Genomic DNA, 16,786 nt, shown 5'->3' on the forward strand with positions numbered 1-16,786 from the left:
TTGACCCTATTAGTGGGGTACAATGTTAACCTAGGGTACAATTGTACCCCAAAAAGTTAACCTTGAATTGCACTTCTCTGACAAAATTTTTGTTCATGAATCTCATAAGTTCAATGAAAAGGGTATCTAAATTAGCTTTCCAATTCATTGTTCTAGACTTGTATCTGCAAGAAGAATAGTTTGTTTGTTGGATGGATGGTTTTCCTTAGTCAAACCCTAATTTATAATTAACCTTGAAATATAATTTAAATTATAATATGCATAAATAAAGTAAATGGAACTATTCACCTTGCTTATGTGGAAATCCTTGTAGAAGGTTCAAATCCTTGAATCCACAAGTATAGATGCTCCAAATACATGCACTTATTATTTATGATGTCTCAAATCAATGGTATTATATATTCAACACCAATCTTCAATGTAACTTTGCATAGAAGAATGCTTGGATGAATGTGGATGGAGAAATCTTTAACAGAGGGCTCCATAGAGATTGAATCCTTCAAAGGCTAACAATGGATCTCCTTGATAAATTGGATACTTGAATACTTGATAGAAATTTACTTAATGTAGGTGGATGCTCACATTATAATTAGATATCTTGTAGATGTGTGTGGATAAAAATTAGATGTCAAAATGAGGGAATAATACTTCCTTATATAGAGATCTAGGGCACAAATTCCTAAAGAAGGTTGACATAGGAGAATTAAATGCCATTTAACCTTAACCCCTAGGAATGGACCTAGATTAAATGGAATTTAAGAGTCTACCATTTAAAAACCTAAAACAACCAACCCAAAAGTGGGAAAAGAAACTTTCCAAAGCTCGAGATCCTAAAACTCCCAAAAATTGAAAATGAGACCTGGGTTAGGGACAAGGTCAACCCTACCCTAGGTCAGGGTCAAGATTTACTTTTCCTAGAAGGTCATCCTTGAATTAAAGGTCAATTTCCTTAGTTTAACAAAGTATTTTGTCAAAAATAGTTTATATATATATATATATATATATATATATATATAAAGAGAGAGAGAGAGAGAGAGAGAGAGAGAGAGAGAGAGAGAGAGAGAGGAAAATAACTAGATCCATGCAAAGACCTATTCAGAGTGTTTAAAGTTACCCCAAACCACTTACTTGGAGGGCTAAACATTCTTAACATGAAAGTTCTTCTATTTTAAGATGATACATTAAGCCCCCACTTTAGCAAGAGTATGGACTCAATGTAAACTCTTTGTAAAGTAGATCATAGTGAAAAGATAATCTTATTAAAATCAAAGGGACAAAGAAATCCTCAAGCCCCTAGAGAATGAAGTCTTCATCAAATCCAAGATCATAATTATTGACATATTAGTCAATTTTTTTATTAGTGACACACATTTATTCAGATTGTATATAGCTATTGAGCTTAGTGTATAGTTCACAGTGTTTGCCATGTATTTTAGTTTTCACTAACTTCTACAGCTGCCACCAAGTCCTTTACACAAAACCTAATGGTTATCGAGTAGATTCAATTAATATGAAGACTAGAAGTGTAAATTGTGAATTTAAATTCATGGAGAGTTTATCAATGGTTACCAACAAGTGCAATGTTCACTGAGTTAGCAGTGTATGTGATGAGAGTCTAGTGTTAACCTAGCTTCCTAGTATTAAATAAGACTCAATTTATATTGAGCTCAAAGTAAGAAGATTTACCAAGTCATACAATGTAAATCAAGAGACTCAATTTATATGATGAGTTTCACAATGTCTCAAGTGCAGTATGGACTGAGCTTCTATGTCTCAAGTGCATGACAATGCCAAGTATTGATAGTGGATGCCAAGTATTAAAACCTCACTGAGTTAGTCTTCAAAACCTAAATGTCTTCATGTTGGTTAACTTTGTAACATTTGTGGTAACTTGTATGATGGCCAACTTTGTAATTTGTATAATTGGATTGATATATATGTAATGCATTGTATCATATCCAAAGCATGGATTATGTAATATGTGAAAATTAAAAAGATGTGAATGCAAATTACATTAGAGAAAAGTAGAAGGAGTGAATTGTAAAGGGCATAATAGCATAAGGAGCAACAAAGACATATCTTCACAAAAAGGTGATTAGTATACAAAGGAATCTCATTCAGCAAGCCAAGTTGCAAATTAGAGATCATTTACTATTTCATCCTAATAGGTAGATCAGTCAAATCCTTTCACAAGGTAGACCTAAAAGTCTTTTGTAAATCTCTTTACTGAGTGTATACTTAACTATATGTTTGGAAATCTTTTCACAAGGTGTATCTAGCAATAATTATTGCTCCTAAAAGGGAAAATCATCAAAAGTGGTCAATGTAAGCTTTAATAGGCTAACTTTATATTGCACTACTAAAGTTGTGACTATCATCCCCACCCTAGTTTTACATTCTATTTTCAAGTTTTTGGGGTCACCAAATCTTTGTGTCTTAGTATTATGAATGTTTTCAGTTTCTTATGCATGCGATTAGATCATAATTTATATGATGGATTAAATGTTAATTGAATGGTTTGATTAAATGTTAAATTTTTTGAAGTTTTATAAGTTACTTATTCACCTCTCCCCTCTTAGTAACTTAGCTTAGTCTTGAATATTTCCAAAAATTGGTGTCAGAGCTTTTTGGTTCTTAGTAGAAAGCTTAATAGCTTGAGAAAAGATCAAGGCCATGGAGATATTAAGACTTGAAAAAGCCATTGATAATAAAAAGTTGGATTTTAGAAATGGTCGTTGCCCAACTCAAGAAAGCAAATGAACAACTCTCTCAATACTTGAAAAGAAGAAAATAACTTGCAATTCAAATGAATGATCAACTCTACATTGAAGAAAGAATTGAAGACCTTCAATTAAGCAATCAAAGAATTACTAGAAAAGAATGGTTCATTGCAAGAAGAAGTAAGAAAGCTAAGAAGAGAACAAGAAGTTTAGTTAGTAAGGTTATGTGAAGTCTTGTAGCATAGAAACAAGATAAAAGAAGAGATAGATGGAAGGAATAATGAAATCTAGAACTAATTTGACGTAGGCAAAAGGGTGAATAACTAGGGCCAAAGGCTCAACTAGCTATCCAAACCACCCTACAAGAGTTAACACAACGAAAGAAAACACAAGTGGATAGCAACCAAAGAAGGAAAAAGAGTGAATTAATTTTATTGATCCATCAAGATATCTTTGTACATGCCCAACTGTAAGGCCTTCTAGGTTACAACCAATTAAAAATACATTCACATTCAAAGATCCAACTGCAAATTTGCACTTTCAGTTCTACTCTCTAGTCTTCTTTTCAAAAGCTTCTCCAAAACTTGCCTAATTCTAAGCCTAAACATTCTATTCATTCTTTCCAAAATGGCTTATAGATCATTATAGAATCATTACATAAGAGGAAGGCTAACCCAATTATAGTTTGGAATCATCCCAAGAAAAGATCTTAACATAAATGTCATGAATGAAATAAATCCTACAAGTTGCCTCACAAAATTACGTCTAAATACTAACACTTAGCTTACATTGGGTAACTCGGCACATGAAGAAACACTTGGCATGTATTGAGTAACTTGGCACATGAAGAAACACTCAACATACACTGGGTAACTCGGCACATGAAGAATCACACGGCATACACTAGGAAACTCGGCACATAAAGGAATACTATAGTAACTTGGCACATGAAGAAATTTCTATAGTAACTCAACACATGAAGAAAATATGGTTACTAGGCACATGAAGAAAATAGGGTTACTAGGCACATGAAGAAAATAGGGTTACTAGGCACATGAAGAAAATAGGATTGGTAGGCACATGAAGGAATTGCTAGGCACATGAAGAAAATAGGATTGCTAGGCACATGAAGGAATTGCTAGGAACATGAAGAACTACTAGGCACATGAAGGAATTTCTAGGCACACGAAGGACTGCTAGGCACATGAAGGATCACTAGGCACATGAAGGACTGCTAGGTTCATGAAAGAACTGCGAGGCACATGAGGGACTGCTAGGCACATGAAGGAACTGCTAGGCACATGAAGGAGTACTAGGCACATGAAGGAATTTTTAGGCACATGAAGGACTACTAGGAGAACAAAAATGAGCAGGATAAAAAGGAAACCCAAGATGCTCCTGAATCAAACAAGGGTTGAAAGAAGTGATTCTCCTAAATCATTGAGATGTCCCAACTTGGGCTGAATCCAACTAAAATTGAGAAATCCATGAAACATCTTCAATAGGTTTGTTCTTCCACTTCACCAAATATTCATAGTAATCTTTTCCTCTTGTACTCTTGCCAACTCTCTAATCCAATATCTATACAACTTCCTCAATCTATTTCTTAGGATAATCATTTGGTATAACAACTTCATCCTCTGACTCCTGATACTTATACAAATCAGAAATATTAAATATGAGAGATATATCCATGTCATTAGGTAACTCAACTTCATAAGAATTACCATTGTCAAACTTCTTCAGGATCTTACAAGGTCCAAATTTCTTCATCTTCAGCTTGCTATATGTTCCAACTGGGAATCTTCCTTTCCTTAGATGAACCATCACCTCATCACCAACTTGAAAATCATGGTGTCTTCTAGACTGATCAGCATTCTCCTTATACTTCTGATTGCTTTGTTCCAACCTCAACTTCACTTCCTTATGCAAGGACTCCATAAAATTAGCAAATTCTTCTCCTATAGTGCTCTTCTTTTCTTCACTAGCAACATCTCTCACATTTGATAACCTCTAGGATGCATTCTGATAACAACCTCAAAAGGTGTCTTCCCTATACTCCTATTCACAGAATTGTTATATGCAAATTTAGCTTGTGCTAATGCCATCTCCAAATTTCTTGGCTTATTCCAAACTAAACATCTCAAAAAAATTTCCAAGCTTCTATTCACAACCTTTGTTTGCCCATCTATTTGTAGATGGAATGTAGAACTGAACTTCAGCTCAGTACCCATCTTTTTCCACAAAGTCTTCCAAAAATAACCAACAAACTTACTATCTCTATCTGAAATAATGCTTCTTGGTAATCCATGCAATCTCACAATCTCTTTAAAGAAAAGTTTAGCAACATGCTCAGAATATGATGTCTTCTTACATGGTATAAAATGACCCATCTTAGAAAATATATCTACTACAACAAATATGGAATCATACCCTTTCACTATTTTAGGTAATCCAAGAACAAAATCTATACTAATGTTAGTCCAAGGTTTCTTAGGAACAGTAATAGGTGTATACAAACCAGTATTTTGATTCACTCCCTTTACAACTTGACAAATTTCACAACTCTTTACAAATTTTTAAACATCCTTATACATTTATGGCCAATAATACTTCTCTTTCAGCAAACTCAATGTCTTATCAATTCCAAAATGTACAACTAATCTACCACTATTCTTTTTCTTAATCAAATTCAACCTCATAGGACTTCTAGGAATACACAACTGGATGCCTTTGAAAAAAATACCCTCTTGAATGAAATACTCATCATACTTACTTATGTGACCTATCAGATTTGGTGCTCTGTACTCTCTCCACGCCTTAGAAAAATTAGGATCAACATCATACAATTCTTTCATTTTGTCAAAACCAAGAACTTCAACCTTCATTTTAGTCAACAAAGAACGTCTTCTACTCAATGCATTAGCAACTTTGTTAGTAACTCCACTCTTGTACTTGATCACAAATGTAAAACTCTGCAAATACTCAACCCACTTCATATGTCTTTGATTCAATTTATGTTGACTTCCTAAGTATTGTAAAGCTTTATGATCAATATACAACACAAACTCCTTATGCATCAAATAATGTCTCTATTTCTTCAATGCTTGAACAATGGCATAAAATTATTGATCATACATAGAATATTTCTTTTTAGCATCATTCAAATTTTCACTAAAGAAAGCAACATGCTTATCTTCTTGACTTAATATAGCTACTATTGCATTACATTCAACTTGAAATACTTTGTTGAAATCAGGTAAAGCCAATACAGGTAATTCATCAACCTCTTGTTTCAAAGTCTTAAAACTCTTATCAGCTCCATGTGTCCACTTGAATTCCTTTTTATCTCCCCTCATTATTTCAGTCATAGCATTACAAAAAACACTGAAATTCTTTATAAACTTTCTATAAAAACTAGCCAACCATGAAATGATCTTACCTCACTCACATTCTCAAGCGTAGGCCATTCCAAAATTACTTTAACCTTCTTAGGATCCATCTTCAAACCATTAGTTAAAATCACAAATCCCAAATAAACAATCTCCTCTTACATAAAAGAACACTTTTTCAGATTAATCAACAACTTTTCCTTTTTTCAACCTCTGCAATACTTGTCTAATATGCTCAAGATGTTCTTCCTTAGTCTTTTTGAATATTAGAATATCATCCAAATAAAAAATCACAAACTTACCCAAGAATATTTTTAGAACTTCATTCATCAACCTCATGAAAGTACTAGGTGCATTAGTCAGACCAAAAGGCATAACCAACCATTCATACAAACCATATTTTTCCTTGAAAGCAGTCTTCCATTCATCACGTTCTCTGATTCTGATCTAATGATATCCACTCTTCAAATCAATCTTGGTAAAATACTTTTCTCCACTCAAACAATCCATTATGTCATGCATCCTTGGCATAGGAAACCTATATTTTATTGTTATCTTCTTAATGGCTCTAGAATCAGTACACATTCTTCATTCTCCATTCTTTTTAGGTGTTAATACAGTAGGTACAACACATGAACTCAATCTTTCTTTGATCAAAGCTTTCTGCAACAACTCATGCACTTGTCTATTAAGTTCTTCATTATCTGCAGGTGTCAATCTATATGGTGCTTTGTTTGGAAAATTAGCTCTAGGGATCGGATCCATACAATGACTTATACTTCTTACTGGAGGTAAACCATCAAGAATATCATCCGCCATAATTTCTTTATACTCATTCAACAACTCTACAATTTCTTGTGGCACTCAGTCAATACTGCCATCTGTCATTTGGTCACCACTGACTAGCACTTAGTTAACACTATTTTCTTGCACTTGGTCTCCATTGAAAAAACTTGGTTTTCTTGGAATTATAGCAAAACATACTTGATTCTTTTTTATTTCCTTTTCAAATTGTTTCCCATTAACCATGCAAATTTTTATAGTAGTACGATTAACCTCATCTAGACTTTCGATCAAAGGCAACAATGTTTGTTTCTTCCCATTTACCCAAAGAATATATTGATTCAATCTTCCATCATGTACAACATATCTATCATATTGCCAAGGTCTACCCAAAAAAATATGACAACAATCCATAGGCATAATATCACACAAAAATTCATCAAAGTAATGTCCAATTTTGAGCTTCACAAGGCATTTCTCATTTACCAATATCTTATGCTCATCTTTGATCCATGAAACATGATAAGGTTTGGGATGTTTTAGCCTCTGCAACTACAACTTTGTAACTAGCTCTTCTAATGCTAGATTTGTCAAACTTCCATTGTCAATGATCACTTTACAACATTTTCTAGCCATCTTACATCTTGTCTTGAAAAGACTTCTCATTAAAATAGGTTCCTCATCACCTCCCTTATTACATAAGGTTCTTCTCACCATAAAATTTTCTCTAGCCTCAGGTCCACTTGGTGAACTCTCAATGTCTTCTTGAATCATAGCATTTCTATTATTCTTCCCATCTTTAGAAGATCTACATTCAAAGGATCTATGCCCTTCTTTGCCACATCTAAAATAATTACCATGAAATCCACCTCTAGAATAAGAATTGCCTCTTCCTCGGTAAGAATTACCATTTTTTCATTTAGTCTTGCCTTTTTCATCATTCTTCCATAAGCTCTACCTCTACCTCTCTAGAATCTACCACTTCTACCTCTCTATCTTTGTTCATGCTTCTTTGTCAAGATCTCCTGAGCCTTCAAGGCATACTGGTATGCTTCTTCTACACTTTCCAACTTCACAAAACTTATTTCATCTTGTATTCTAGATCTCAATCCATTAATGTACCTTGCAATTTTCTCAACATCATCATCCACATGTCCAGATCTGATGTCCAGTCTATAGAATTCCACACTATACTCTTTCATAGTCATGTCTTTTTGCTTCAAATTTTGTGTCTTTTTCAACAAGCTAACTTGGTAATGAGTAGGAAGGAATTTTTTCTTTACCTTGTTCACCATATTTGGCCAAGTTCTGATCTTCTCCTTTCCTCTCCTTTGTCTATCAATTTGCAAGTGCTCCCACTATAGAGATGCATGACCTTTCAGCCTAGTGATTGCAATCTTCACCTTTCTATTATCAGGAGTGTTTTCATACTCAAAGAAATTCTCCATATCAAAGATCCAATCCAACACAACATCGATGTCCAATTTTCCATCATAAGGAACAACTTCTATAGAAGGCTTTGAATTCGCTCTAGACAATACTCTCAACAATCTTTCCTCATCTTGATCTTCTTTAGGTTCTGGATTATGGTTTGGTGTTGCTGCTTCATCATCACTTACATCATCAAGATGTGCTCCTCTCCTCTGGGATGTCTCCATAGCATCTAATCTGGCTGCAATTTGTCTCAGCTAATCCAATATAGCATTATCAACATTATTTCCTTTACCACAAACCATCTTTACAAATCAGGTTCCTACAAGATCGTAACCCTCTACAAGTTATAGGTCAAATTCATAGATCTACCACCCTACAACCAAATCCAAATCAAGGTTCTACATAGTCAAATCTCCACAAGGATGAACCTAAAGCTCTGATACCAACTGACACAGGAAAAATGGTGAATAACTAGGGCCAAAGGCTCACCTAACTATCTAAACCACCTTGCAAGAGTTAACACAACGAAAGCAAACACAAGTGGACAACAACCAAAGGAGGAAGATGAGTGAATTACTTTTATTGATCCATCAAGATATCTTCATACATGCCCAACTATAAGGCCTTCTAGGTTATGACCAATTACAAATACATTCACATTCAAAGATTCAACTACAAATTCACACTTTCAGTTCTGCTCTCTAATCTTCTTTTCAAAAGCTTCTCCAAAACTTGCCTAATTCTAATCCTGAACATTCTATTTATACTTGCCAAAATGGATTACAAATTAGTCTAGTTACATAAGAGGAAGGCTGACCCAACAATAGTCTGGACTCATCCCAAGAAAAGATCTTAACATAAATGTCATGAATGAAATAAATCTCGTAAGTTGGCTCGCAAAATCATGTCCAAATACTGACACTCGACTTATAGTGGGTAACTTGGCACATGAAGAAAAACTCAGCATGCACTGAGTAACTTGGCACATGAAGAGACACTTGACATACACTGGGTAACTCAGCACATGAAGAAACACTCAGCATGCACTAAGTAACTTGACACATGAAGAAACAGTCGACATACACTGAGTAACTTGATACATGAATAACTACTTAGCATACACTAGGTAACTCGGTACATGAAGGAATCCTACAATAACTTGACACATGAAGGAATTGCTACAATAACTCAACACATGGAGAAAATAGGGTTACTAGGCACATGAAGAAAATAGGGTTACTAGGCACATGAAAAAAATAGGATTGCTAGGCACATGAAGAAATTACTAGGCACATGAAGGACTACTAGGCACATGAAGGAACTATTAGGCACATGAAGGACTACTAGGCACATGAAGGAACTGCTAGGCACATGAAGGACTTCTAGGCACATGAAGGAACTGCTAGGCACATGAAGGACTGCTAGGCACATGAAGGAACTGCTAGGCACATAAAGGACTACTAGGCACATGAAGGAACTACTAGGCACATGAAGGACTACTAGGAACATGAAGGAATTTCTAGGAACATGAAGGACTACTAGGATAAAAAAATGAGTAGGATAACAAGGCAACCTAGGATGCTCCTACATCACAACCCTTTAGCAAGCATACCTTATTGATTAGCTCTCCAATGCGAATGAAGAAATCATAAGCCTAAGATTTAAAAATGAAATAATGAGGAATGATATAAATTATGAAAGGAAAATCAATGAAAGAATGAAAAATGATCTAAAATTTGAAAGAAAAATCAATGAAAGATTGGGGAATGATCTAAAATCTAAGAAGCAGATCAATGAAAGAATGATGAAATCTCAAGTAGACATGAATCAATTGAATGAGAAAAACCTCTATAAGAAGAAAGGAAAAGAAATAATTGGATATATAGAAGAAGGAGAATCATCCAAGAAAGAAGATCAAAAGAACCAAATACCTACTTGCAATCACTATGGTAAGATAGGTCATACATCAACCAAGTTCTAAAGTAATGGAAAAGAAAAATTCAATGGAAAATGCTACAATTGCAATCAGCATGATCATAGAGCTAAAGAATGAAAATATCACAAATGCAAGAAACATGGACACAAGTCATCAAAATGCAAAACCAAGGTATTGAATCCAACAAAGAAAATTGTAAAAGCAATATTCGCAGGGGACTACAACACCTAGTGTAGATGTCATTATTGTGGAGAATTTGGACACATTGGTATGAATTGTGTTAAACATCATATGAGGAAAAGAGATACCAACAAAAGATGTTTCATTTGTATAGAACTTAGTCATCTTGCCAAGAACTACATGAATACTAGTAGAATTGAAGATGAGAAGAAGAAAAAAGCTAATAACATTTGAAAATAGATGAGACAACAATGGGTTCCTAAGTCTATCGAGGATACAAGTCAGAGAAATGATGGTCAAGTCACTCAAGAACTAGGTGACTACCATTTCTAATTAAGTTATCATAGGAGAACTAGAACTAGGCTATCAAAGATGACATCCAAGTTAGTTCTAGTTGAAAAGTGGCAAAGATCCAAATCTGTATTCAAGATACAAAGGGATCACAAAGTGAGAGTATCAATTACTACTGAGTTACTTCTCTACCAAGTAAGGTTAGGTCATAGACTCTACTAAGTGATGTTGGGAGTAATAAAGATTCATATGGTTACCAAATCATGAAGACTTCGCCAAGTTTTTAATGCCAAGTAGTGGATAATAGTCTATCAACATATCTACTTTTGAATTGAGTATTAATGGAAAATTTTCAACAAAAGGCATGGAATCAAAATCATTTCTTATCATGAAATTTTGAGTGCCATTGAAAAGAGTAATTTTCAGTACAATCAAAGTGATTTGAGAAAATATCCAACAATTTTTTTTGGATTCTCTCAAACCCTACCAAGTGAAAATGGCATCTAGTAGTAGCAAGGTTAAGTAAGGATCTAACATGTTGGTTCATGGAGTTGAGTGACAGGTGCCAGATTTCAAGCTCACTCTTGTGGTTGCTAAAACCCTAGATCCAAGTGGCACACAATCCCAAATTCCTCGCAAGGTACTTCTTGTTAATAATATTTTCACTCATTTCAAATGTGTTATCCAAGAAATTGGTACACTAGAAATGGATGATGGCTAGGTCAGTTATGTGTGAATGGAGTCCTAAAACCCGAGCATCAACATCCAGAAACCAAAGGATTGACACACATCCCTAACATGCCCCAAGAATTTCAAATCAAATGGATTAGTTTTATCCTCGACCTGATGCATAATGGGCACCTATGGCTAGAAAAACCAATTCTAATAACCAAAAAGATGATTCATCAAATCACTGGCCTTCTTATGCTAGCCAAAAAAAATGACAAAAACCCTAGGTCAGGCAAAACTAGAAAAGAACACCCTAGCTAAATGGGATGGTAGAGGAATGAAAATTAGTAGTGTCACAAATGCAAAATTGAAGTTTGGTATTCACATCATTGCACATAAGATATATAGTTCAAACAAATTGAATAATGTGTCATGCGAAGCCATGGACTTAGCTTACAAGGTGATTAAGAATAATTTATCATACAGCCTTGCTGAGCTATTGTTGAGATAGTTCAGCAAGAATATGGAAAGCATAAGAACTTTGAAGAACAATCCATGTAAGTTCGGTTCCTTGTTGACTTGCCTATTATTTTATATATAGAAATTCTTTCCTTCTTAAGGCACTATAGTATGGAGAAAAGATATGTCTGTGCTCTATCAAATCAATGAGTATATTGCCAAAATGGGTGAGAACTACAACAATATCATGGAAAACTACTTTGATATATTTAAGGAGAATATGAACAATAGGTTTAGAATCCCCAGAAGCTAGTTGAGGACTATAAAGATGATATGTCTTATGGTGGATAGTGACAAGGTGTATATTCAAGCAGTTAAGGCTAGAATTGTGTGGGTAAAACCTCTTGGGTATGAGGTCAACATTGATGAAGAAAAGGATATCACTGAATCTCTTATTAATGAGCCAATTGATCCTAATATTGAATACTTTATAATATATGATGAAGAAAAGGCTAGGATTGAACATGAAATAAAGCTCTCTCAGGTAGTCAATGAAGAGAAAAGAAGGATTGCAAAATTGAGATCAAGTTCACCCCTTCTATTAGTCGAGGGAAAAGGTGAGGATGAGCAAGGTGAAGAAGTAGAAGATGAGGAAGAGTCTAAGGAAGAAGAAACTTTAAAGAAGAAAGGCAAGGTGATCATCACCAAGCCAACAAAACCATCCATTGCAGTATTCACCAGGAGGTCAGGAAAGAAAGATGATAAATAAGGAGGAGACATCATATTTAGAAAACCTCCACCCACCTTCTAGGACAAGTTAAATAAATTATAAAGAGTAGGTAGAGAAAATTTTAAACCTATAAGAATTTGGCTTAGGGAAGAATTCACCCAAGACCAAGGAACTCAAACACAAGCACAACAATAGACCAAAGAGAGAGTATAATCAAAATGATGATATATTCATTCAATATCCTAGATGCAAGTACACTAGGAGTGCCTATATATAGAAGCCTCTAGAGAGCTTTGAGAATGAATGGAAGTTAGTAACATGTCCACTTGATATGGGTTATTCTCTATTAAGCATAGAAGTAAGTGCGATTATGTGAGGATAAGCCTACAATGGTGTATCACACAAATCAGTTGTGAAGAAAACATGTACTAAATTAGGAGTGCAAATAACCATGTTGTTAACATGAAAACTCAATGAATGATGCAAAGTCTAGTGTTATGGATACCATGTGTTGAAATAGAGTTGCATACTTCTGTGTTGTCAACATGAAAACTCATGAGAGTACACAAACTCCTAAGTGTCTCACCTAAATAAATAATAAAATAATGCATTAACCTATGTAAACTTAATTAAGTGTAAATAGAAAATACTTATTTACACCAATAAAATCATTAAAATATGAGATTGGGATAGCAAATGAGTAGAAGTAAGTTGAAGACCTAGTGTTGAATAAAATGGGTAAGTGAAAATACTCACCAGATCAACTTGCTTCTCAAATTCCTAGTGAATTAGTGGAAAAGATAAAGCCAAATGAAATTTTTCCATGCAAACTATCAAGGATATATATTGGCAAACCTCGAGGCAGCTATTACCAAGCATATCAAATGCTAAGGTGAAGAGTCATTTAAGAAAAATGAAAAAAAATTGACTCTAAAGTTTAATACTTATTTATTTTGGATCAAGGACATTGAACATGTTGTTAGAAATGCAACAAAAACTTGGAAAAATATTTATTTGTTACATAAAACAAGTGATTTTCCATTCAATATCAAAGATGGTGATGAAGAAGAAGATAAGTAGAAAGATGACGAAGAGGATTTTGAGGAAGTAACTCACTTTGAAAATGAAGAAAATGAAGAGGATCAAGGACAAGAGGCTGCTAAGGAAGAAAAGCAAGATGATAAGGAGACTGGCCCAATCAAGATAGCTGTAATAGTAATTGCATCACTTCCTCACTCTCCAAGTAAGCTGGTGTGAACATCAAGTATGGGGATAGAATCAAAAAGTTTGATTGTGACCACTAGTGGTCAATGTAAGCTTTAATAGGCTACCTTTATACTGTAGCACTAAAGTTGTGGCTATCATCCCCACCCCATTTTTACTTTCTATTTGGAAGGATTTTGGTTCACCAAATCTTTGTGTCTCAATGTTATGAATTTTATCAGTTTCTTATGCATGCAATTAGATCAAAATTTATATGATGTATTATATGCTAATTGAATGGTTGGATTAAAGGTTGAAATTGTTGAAGTTTTAAAAGTTACTGATTCACCCCTTTCCTCTAAGTAACTTAGCTTAGTCTTAAATATTTCTAACACATAATAAGAGAGACATCTCCAAATAAAAAGAAAATAAAAAGAATGTCGTTATCTTGTCCAAAATGAGAACTTATGTCCCATTGTGAACCACATAAGAAAACAATCCAACTAGCAAGATGGAATTAAATTGCCTAGTGAATGTGCGTACTCACTAGTCAACCCATTAAGGATTCACTCTTAAAAATATTCTATTCTATGAGAGTAAAACCAAAAGAGATCCAACCTTAAGGAAATCTTTGACCTTAAGGGATAAAAAATATTTGAAACTAGAGAGATCAAGAGATCCTAAAATATAAATTCATGCTTTAAGGGTTAGTCACTAATCAGTAAAGGGATAAAACTTATATTGAAAAATAATATATATGCATTGAAAAGTGCTTGTGTGCAATAAGTGAGTAGAGTGTATACCCCTATGTTAAAGTCATTGCTAACACTTTAACAAGAGCAATATATTTGATAAAAATATAAACAACTCCACTAATTACGTTTCCACTACAAGATGCCCCCAAATGAAGAAAAATCAAGGAAAATATTACATAAACATATAGATAACACATAAGGGATCTACCTATTGTGGGGATAGTATGATCATAAGATCATATATATGATATTATTGCAAATTAATTGACATCGCTCCCCAAAGAAAGTAGATCTACAATCACAAAGTAGGAAAGATCACATAATAAATATGAAGAACCTTTTCAGACCATGACCTAGAGACCAAAAAGAATCAGTGCTACCATGTCAAAGATCCAAGTAGATTACATAAGGAAACATGTATGAATAATAGAATAAGTACAACATAACATGAAACAACATATGTAAGAATAGAGATACATATAAAGGAATAATACAACAAGTTTGATTCTTTTATCACCTTGCACCAACAAAGCAACAAATATTGTATTAAAGAATCTAATAACATTTAAACACACATATTATAGGAGAAGCATAGTACAATAGAAAAAAACACAAAAGAGGCCACCATGAAGGAATAGCCAATCAAGCATAATACCTAATCTCCCCATATAATTTTTTATCATTTAAAAAATGTGGTTAATTGGTAAGAGGGACTATATCCAACATAGTAGGAATGATAGCCAGTTCCAAACAAGGATCTTCTTGAGAATGGCAATGTTCAATACTAGGTGTAGGTGTTAATTGTGAGGAAATCATATTGGATAAATAAACATCAGTGTCAATAGCTTCATATTAACCATTAACATCATCAGTATCATCAAGTGTATCTTCATCATTTGGATTAATCAAAATAGGATCTAAGATATGAATAGAATCATTAGAATCGAGTAGCTTAACATCATTATTAGTAACAACTTCTTCCAAAACATCATGTATAGTTGTATCTAAAGAAGAAAAATATTTTTTCATAGAAAATTATGAGCTTTATCTTGAGCATGACACTTTTTATGGTGTTCATTAGTAGACTGGTTCCATTTTTCCTTACTTGAAATGTGTTGAGAACTAGGAGAAACAATTATACGATCCTTCAAAGGTTCTATAGGAGAATTAATAGGATTACTAGTAGACTGACAAGAAACAAGAGAAGCTTGATTAGCAAATGTAGAATCCATAGATAAAGGACGTACGGAAGGTATAGGAAAAATAACATGGTTAAGATCCTTAGGAGGTAATATTAATTCAAGAATCTTCCACTACTTATAGACTTGATATGAATGAAAAAGATGATCAGGTCGAGCAGGACATGAATTAGGTAATGAAGGCTTAAAAAAGTCAATGGTAGTAGCATCCCTAGGCCTAGAAGTATGCGATAAGCTATGATTAACCATCTTCAATTCATCATCACAAACAAACTTAAGAAATTTATGAATAGGTTAAGCAATAACATGCATGGCATTTAACCATGGTAAACCAAGATTAACTTGAAATTGATTAGAATTTGGAATAAAAAAAAAGGTGGTGTTCACAATATTTCCACAAAGTTCAACTAGTAAATCAATAGAACTAAATGATGGATAAAGAAAACCATTACAAGTTTGAATCCATACATCCAATTTATCATAAAAATTATGTTACAAAATTTTCATAAAATAATTTTCCTTTGTAATAACATTGACTAAGGAGTATACTGTAGGTTTTAGGTCCTTGTAGAACTTGGTTGTGCTTACTAGTTTATCTTTCACTTTTTTGTTAAGGGTTTTGGGTCCCTTCAAAACCTACTTTTGCCTTAATCTAAAACAATGACTAAGAAGGTAGGATCAACAAGACAACAATGAGTAGGTATCTTAGAAACCTTAATATAAATATAATGAGGACCATCATGAGCTTTAATAGTCTTAGAATCATCAAAGATAATAATCTCAAGGTCATCTTTTCTTTGGTTATTGTCAATGTTTAGGTTGAGGCTTCAATATAGGCCCAGGTTTTAGTTGAGTTAGAGCTGAAACTTGAGATTGAAGTAGAGGATGAGATTGAGGTGGAGATACAGATTGAACCACATGCTCCACTTGATTAACCACATGATTAAGATCATCCATCTTCAAATCATAAAAAATATCCATAGGAGATGCTTGAGAAATAGTATAAATATCATGTGTAGGTAAAGGATTCGTATA

The sequence above is a fragment of the Cupressus sempervirens genome, chromosome 11 (assembly GCF_028749045.1).
Source record: "Cupressus sempervirens isolate cs-2001-9-10 chromosome 11, ASM2874904v1, whole genome shotgun sequence".
In the NCBI taxonomy this organism is placed as follows: Eukaryota; Viridiplantae; Streptophyta; class Pinopsida; order Cupressales; family Cupressaceae; genus Cupressus; species Cupressus sempervirens.